Source organism: Hypanus sabinus, chromosome 25, assembly GCF_030144855.1.
Source record: "Hypanus sabinus isolate sHypSab1 chromosome 25, sHypSab1.hap1, whole genome shotgun sequence".
Lineage (NCBI taxonomy): Eukaryota > Metazoa > Chordata > Chondrichthyes > Myliobatiformes > Dasyatidae > Hypanus > Hypanus sabinus.
The window spans coordinates 764608-772860 of NC_082730.1; positions in this window are offsets into that span (position 1 = coordinate 764608).

Here is an 8253-nt window from a genome sequence, read left to right on the forward strand (position 1 = left end):
ATGAGAATTTTTTTTGTTGAGGATAAAAGTGAGGAAGCAGGGTTGTAGAGGTATTGCACTGGGCAGGCAATTTGGCCCATGATGTTGTGCTGATCTTAATGTCAATTTACACTAAATATCCTCTTCACCTGTGTCATCCATATCTCTCAATTCCTTTCGTATTCCCATGTCTGATGAACAACCTACCATGAGGGACTTTGTCAAATACCTTCCTATAGTCCATGTAGATAACATCCACTGCTTTACCCTCATCTTCCTTTCTCACTTCAAAAAACTCAGTCATGTTTGTGTTTTCAGCATTTTCTTCTTACCATTGACATGAAGTTCCCTGGCCTCTAGGTAACCTGATTATCCTTATTTCCCTTCTTGAACAAAAGCTCAATGTTCGCTATTCTCCATTCCTCTTGTTCTGTTTCTAATGATGACACAAATATCAGAATCAGGTTTAATATCACTGCATATGTCATAAAATTTGTTAACTTTATGGCAGCAGTACATGATAATACATGATATAGAGAAAAAAACTGAGTTACATTCAGTATGTACAGTGCCTATAAAAAGTATTCATCCCCTTGGAAGTTTTCATATTGTATTGTTTTACAACATTGAATTACAGTGGATTTAATTTGTCTTTTTTGACTGATCAACAGAAAGGACTCTTTCGTGTCAAAGTAAGAGCAAATTTCTGCAAACTGGTCTAAATTTATTACTATTATTAAACAAAATAATTGATTGTATAATTATTTATTACACCGTTCTTTTTTTATATTTTAGTAACTCCTAATCCATTGTACCTACTCTGCAGCAAACAACTTACAACTGCAGCAAAGGCTCCAGCAAAATTGAAAAGACACTTAATTACGAATCACAGCCATATGACACATAAAAGTGCTGATTATTTTAAATGGCAATTGGAATCTCAAAGCAAACAGTAAAGTTCTTAATTAAAACCAAATTACAAGCTTTATTTAAATTCAATCTACTGAGCTTACATTTAGAAAAATTAAACCCGATTTTGGCTTAAGCCAGTTACTTAACAGAAATTTACTATGTTTGCCTTATGAATTTTAAAAATTTATGAAGAAGAAAGATTAATTTCAAGAAAGGTTGACTAAAAATTCATTCTCTACTCAAAAGAGCATTGACAATTAATTTTAGATTATTATATCTACAACTTACTGATCAAGCTAACTCCAGTTAAACACTTTCCTAATTTGTCTGTTACTATCCCTCTCCAAAGCTATGGTAAAGGAGATAGAATTGTGATCACTATCTCCAAAATGCTCTCCCACTGAGAGACCTGACACCTGACCAGGTTCATTTCCCAAAACCAGATCATATACAGCCTCTCCTCTTGTAGGCTTGTCTACATATTGTGTTAAGTAACCTTCCTGAACAGACCTCACAAACTCCATCCCATCTAAACCCCTCACTGTAGGGAGATGACAATCGATAGTTAAGAAATTAAAATTTTCCACTATGACAACCCTGTTATTATTACATCTTTCCTGAATCTTTTTCCCTGTCTGCTCCTATTAGGTGGTCTATAAAAAACACACAGTGGAATTATTAACCCCTTCCTTTTCCTAACTTCCACCCACAGAGACTCTGTTGACAGTCTCTCCAAGAGTCCCTCCTTTTCTGTAGCCGTAACACTATCTCTGATCAACAGTGCCACACCCCCACCTCTTTTGCCTCCCTCCTTGTCCTTTCTGAAACATTTAAAACATGGCACTGGAAATAATCATTCCTGCCCCTGAGCCATCTGTCTCTGTAATGGCCACAACATCATTGTTCCAAGTACTGATCCATGCTCTAAGCTCATCCGCTTTGTTCATGACGCTTCTTGCATTAAAATAGACACATTTCAAACCATCAGTCTGAGTGCGTCCCTTCTCTATCACCTGCCTATCCTTCCTCTCACACTGTCTCCAAGCTTTATTTGTAAGCCAACCACCTCTTCCTCCGTCTCTTCAGTTTGGTTTCCACCCACATAGTTTAAACTCAGTGTCAAAAAAAAGACAAATTAAATTTACTGTAATTCACAAAACATGAAAACTTCCAAGGGTAGTGAATACTTATTACAGTCACTGTATATGTCTATTAAATAGTTAAGGTAAAATATGAAGTACAAAATAACAGAAATAAAAAAAATAGGTAGTGTTCATGGGTTCAATGTCCATTTAAAGATTGATGGCAGAGGGGAAGAAGCTGTTCCTGAATCACGGAATGTGTTTCATCAGGCTTCTGTACTTCCTTCCCGATGGTAACAGTGTGAAGAAGTCATGTCCTCAGTTATGGGGCAGTGCCTTTCTAAGGCTCTGCTCCTTGAAGATGTCTTGGAAACTATGGAGGCTGGTATCCATGATAGAACTGACTAATTTTTCAAATTTCTGCAACTTATTTTGATCTTGTGTAGTAGCCACCCTCCCCCACCTTGAAATTGCTCACTCTCTCCATTTCTGATCTCTCTGAGGATTGGTTTGTGTTTCTTCGTTTTACCCTTCCTGAAGTCCACAATCAGATCTGTGATTCTGCTGAGCTTTGTCAAAGTCCCAGCAATCTCCTCACTTGAGGGCATAGAGCACTGGTTCCCAACCACCGGGCCGTGGACTGGTACCAGGCCGCAAAGCATGTGCTACCGGGCTGCGAGGAAACGAAATGAGTCAGCTGCACCTTTCCTCATTCTCTGTCACATCCACTGTTGAACTTGAACGCACGTGAAGTCATCAGTCGGTCATTAACCGACAACTACACAATGAGTAAAAAAAAACATCATTTGAGAGTTTCTTTGGAGGAGGTGGAAGGGACATAAAAAGCCTAACGATGATGATAATGCAGAGACAGCTGAGGCCGAGACTGCAAAAAAAAAGAAAGCTTCCTTCAACAGAAAATACGACAAGTCATACATAAAATATGGCTTTAATGCTGTGTAATGAGGCAATGAAGCCCTCAAAACTGCTTCGGCACCTTGAGTCCAAGCGTCCTGCACTTAAAGACAAGCCAGTTGAGTTTCTTGAGCGGAAAAAACATGAGCAAGTGGGACAGAAGCAAGTGCTGAGAGCCACCACCTCCACAAATGCTGATGCTCTGAGAGCGTCATACTTAGTGGCTAGCCATATTGCTAAGGCTAAGAAGCCTTTCACTGTTGGTGAAAAATTGATTCTGCCAGCTGCCAAGGACATGTGCCATGAACTGTTGGGAGAAGCTGCAGCCAACAAGATGGCACAGGTTTCTCTTTCAGCTACCACGGTTTCAAGGAGAATCAATGACATAGCAGAGGGCATCGAAGCACAGCTGTTGGAATGGCTTAACGAGTCACCATGTGACGAGGAGTGGATAGCAAAACTCACTTATCTGTGTGACATCTTCAACTTGCTCAATCATCTCAATTTGTCACTTCAGGGGAGAATGATGACTGTCTTCAAGTTGGCAGATAAAGTGTCTGCTTTCAAGGCCAAACTGGAACTGTGGGGACAGTGAATGGGCGGGGGCATATTTGACATGTTCCCAACATTAGCTGGGATTTTGGGAGAGACTGAGGCTGCACCGACCTTCTCACAGCTGGTTCGCGGTCAACTGTCTTCGCTGTCGACAGAATTCGAGCGTTACTTCCCAACTGCAAATGACCCAGGACGTGCAAAGGAATGGGTCCGTGACCCCTTTGTGAATGTCCCTGGTGAGTCATCCATTTCAGCGCGGGAAGAATATCAACTCATTGAGCTTGCAAATGACAGTGGGCTGAAAAGTATGTTTGACATAACATCTCTGCCAGCATTCTGGATCAAAGTCAAGGCTGAATATCCTGAGATAGCCCAAAAGCACTGAAAACGTTGCTTCCATTTCCAGCATCATATCTCTGCAAAAGCAGGGTTTTCTGCAATGAATGCAACGAAAACTAAATTGCAGAATAGACTGGACATAAGGAACCCCTTCGAGTATCGCTTTCTCCCATCACCCCTCGATGGGACCATCTTGTTGCAGGGAAACAAGCCCAGGGCTCCCACTGATTCAGCAATATTGGTGTGTTGTAAAGATTTTATATGTTCATATGAGGAAAATATGCGCTGTGTGTTTAATATCCAAACGTTACTTAAAATGTTATGGTGCTATTGACTTATAAGTGACGTATAATTGACTGATCACCATATTCATGCAAGAAAAATATGCACTGTGTGTTTAATATTAAATTCGTTAGATAAACCCTTTATCCTCTTTAGCCTCTTGTAAGTGACTTATAGTTGACTTGTCACCTATACTCCTGTCGGGATTAACACCACCCCTCCCCCCACCCCCACCCCGTGTTGGCCAGTCCGCAAGAATATTGTCAATATTAGACCGGTCCGCGGTGCAAAAAAGGTTGGGGACCCCTGAGCTAGAGTACTAGTTCTAGACACCACACTATGGGAAGGATGCATTTACACTAGAGAGTGTACAGAGAAGATTCCCCAGATTTTGCCTAGGATTTGAACGCTTTGGTGATCAAGAGAGACTGGATGGGCCTTGCTTGTGTGCACTGCACAGAGGAGTCTGGACAATTGCCTTATTGGAGTTTTGCAGCCCCAACACTTCACCCCATTACCCCCACTCCTTCACATGCCCCCTGTGACCCCCATGACTTCATCTCCCCCTCTACCCCCTCTGTCTTCTTAAGCCTTCAACCATGCACACACCCCCTCTGCCCCATGCATTCTCTCCCTTTTGCCCCACCCCTTCAGTCCCTCTGCCCCCCACGCCTTCAAACCCTGCGCCCCTTCTGCCCCCCACGCCTACAACCCCTCTACCCGCTCTGGCCCCCATGCCTTCCTTCAAGCCGCTCATTCCTCCACGCCTTCACCACCCTGCCCCAGTGAATTTACCCCTCCCTCTGCCCAACCCCACCAGCTTTGACACCAGTCTGCTCTGCCCACCCACATGTTCAACCCCCTACCCCTCACAAATTCACCCCCTCGCTTTCCCAAGCCTTCATTTCCCCCTCTGCCTCTTATGCCTTCATTCTCCCCTCTGTCCATGTGTCTTCATAACCCCTCTATCTCCGCACCTTCACCCTTCTCATCCCCTCACACCACACTCTCTCACCCCCTGTCTTCATCCCCATCTGTTCCCCACACCTTCACCCCCACTCTGCCCCATGCATTCATCCCCTCTGCCCCAAACCTTCAACCCCCCCTCTGCCACCCACACCTTCACCCCACCTTAGTCTACCCACATTTCACGCCCATCTGCCGCCAAGTATTTTCTCCTTCTGCCCCCCTATGCCTTCAAGCCCCAGACCCCCCCCCCACTCCTTCTGCCCCATGCCCCACTTCAACTGGAACCAATGTCCTTGGGGGGAGTGTTTGCTACTGCTGTTTAGGAGGCTTTAAACTAATGTGGCAGGGGGATGGGAACAAGTGCAGAGAGACAGACGTAAAATGAGGGTAGAAGCAAAAAGTAGTAAGGTGAAAAGTAAAAGTGGCAGGCAGGCAAATCCAGGGCAAAAAGCAAAAAGAGCCACTTTTCAACATAATTGTATAAGGGCTAAGAGTGTTGTAAAAACAAGCCTGAAGGCTTTGTGTGTCAATGCGAGGAGCATTCGTAACAAGGTGGATGAATTGAAAGTGCAGATAGTTATTAATGAATATGATATAGTTGGGATCACAGAGACATGGCTCCAGGGTGACCAAGGATGGGAGCTCAACATCCAGGGATATTCAATATTCAGGAGGGATAGACAGGAAAGAAAAGGAGGTGGGGTAGCATTGCTGGTTAGAGAGGAGATTAACGCAATAGAAAAGAAGGATATTAGCCGGGAGGATGTGGAATCGATATGGGTAGAGCTGCATAACACAAAGGTGCAGAAAATGCTGGTGGCAGTTGTGTGCAGGCCACTTAACAGTAGTAGTGAGTTTGGGGATGGCATTAAACAGGAAATTAGAAATGCATGCAATAAAGGAACAGTAGTTATAATGGGTGACTTCAATCTACATATAGATTGGGTGAACCAAATTGGTAAGGGTGCTGAGGAAGAGGATTTCTTGGAATGTATGCGGGATGGTTTTCTGAACCAACATGTCGAGGAACCAACTAGAGACCAGGCCTTTCTAGAATGGGTATTGAGCAATGAGGAAGGGTTAGTTAGCAATCTTGTCGTGCAAGGCCCCTTGGGTAAGAGTGACCATAATATGGTGGAATTCTTCATTAAGATGGAGAGTGACATAGTTAATTCAGAAACAAAGGTTCTGAACTTAAAGAAGGGTTACTTTGAAGGTATGAGACGTGAATTAGCTAAGATAGACTGGCAAATGATACTTAAAGGGTTGACGGTGGATATGCAATGGCAAGCATTTAAAGATCGCATGGATGAACTACAACAATTGTTCATCCCAGTTTGACAAAAGAATAAACCAGGGAAGGTAGTGCACCTGTGGCTGACAAGGGAAATTAGGGATAGTATCAAGTCCAAAGAAGAAACATATAAAGAAGCAAAAAAAAAAGTGGCACACCTGAGGACTGGGAGAAATTTAGAGACCAGCAGAGGAGGACAAAGGGCTTAATTAGGAAAGGGAAAAAAAGATGAGAGAAAGCTGGCAGGGAACATAAAAACTGACTGTAAAAGCTTTTATAGATATGTCAAAAGAAAAAGATTGGTCAAGACAAATGTAGGTCCCTTGCAGTCAGAAACAGGTGAATTGATCATAGGGAAGAAAGACATGGCAGACCAATTGAATAACTACTTTGGTTCTGTCTTCACTAAGGAGGACATAAATAATCTTCCAGAAATAGTAAGGGACCGAGGGTCTAATGAGATGGAGGAACTGAGGGAAATACGTGATAGTAGGGAAGTGGTGTTAGGTAAATTGAAGGGATTAAAGGCAGATAAATCTCCAGGGCCAGATGGTCTGCATCCCAGAGTGCTTAAAGAAGTAGCCCAAGAAATAGTGGATGCATTAGTGATAATTTTTCAAAACTCCTTAGATTCTGGATTAGTTCCTGAGGATTGGAGGGTGGCTAATGTAACCCCACTTTTTAAAAAAGGAGGGAGAGAAAAACGGGGGAATTATAGACCAGTTAGTCTGACATCGGTGGTGGGGAAAGTGCTAGAGTCGGTTATCAAAGATGTGATAACAGCACATTTGGAAAGAGGTGAAATCATCGGACAAAGTCAGCATGGATTTGTGAAAGGAAAATCATGTCTGATGTATCTTATAGAATTTTTTGAAGATGTAACTAGTAGAGTGGATGGGGAAGAGCCTGTGGATGTGGTATATTTAGATTTTCAAAAGGCTTTTGACAATGTCCCACACAGGAGATTAGTGTGCAAACTTAAAGCACACGGTATTGGGGGTATGGTATTGATGTGGATAGAGAATTGGTTGGCAGACAGGATGCAAAGAGTGGGAGTAAACGGGACCTTTTCAGAATGACAGGCAGTGATTAGTGGGGTACCTCAAGGCTCAGTGCTGGGACCCCATTTGTTTACAATATATATTAATGATTTAGACGAGAGAATTAAATGCAGCATCTCCAAGTTTGCGGATGACACGAAGCTGGGCGGCAGTGTTAGCTGTGAGGAGGATGCTAAGAGGATGCGGGGTGACTTGGATAGGATAGGTGAGTGGGCAAATTCATAGCAGATGCAACTTAATGTGGATAAATGTGAGGTTATCCACTTTGGTTGCAAGAACAGGAAAACAGATTATTATCTGAACGGTGGCCGATTAGGAAAAGGGGAGATGCAACGAGATCTGGATGTCATTGTACACCAGTCATTAAAGGTGGGCATGCAGGTACAGCAGGCGGTGAAAAAGGCAAATGGTATGTTGACATTCATAGCAAAAGGATTTGAGTACAGGAGCAGGGAGGTTCTACTGCAGTTGTACAAGGCCTTGGTGAGACTGCACCTAGAATATTGTGTGCAGTTTTGGTCCCCTAATCTGAGGAAAGGCATTCTTGCCATAGAGGGAGTACAGAGAAGGTTCACCATATTGATTCCTGGGATGGCAGGACTTTCATATGAAGAAAGACTGGATCGACTAGGCTTATACTCACTGGAATTTAGAAGATTGAGAGGGGATCTTATTGAAACGTATAAAATTCTAAAGGGATTGGACAGGCTAGATGCAGGAAGATTGTTTCCAATGTTGGGGAAGTCCAGAACGAGGGGTCACAGTTTAAGGATAAAGGGGAAGCCTTTTAGGACCGAGATGAGGAAAAACTTCTTCACACAGAGAGTGGTGAATCTGTGGAATTCTCTGCCACAGGAAACATTTG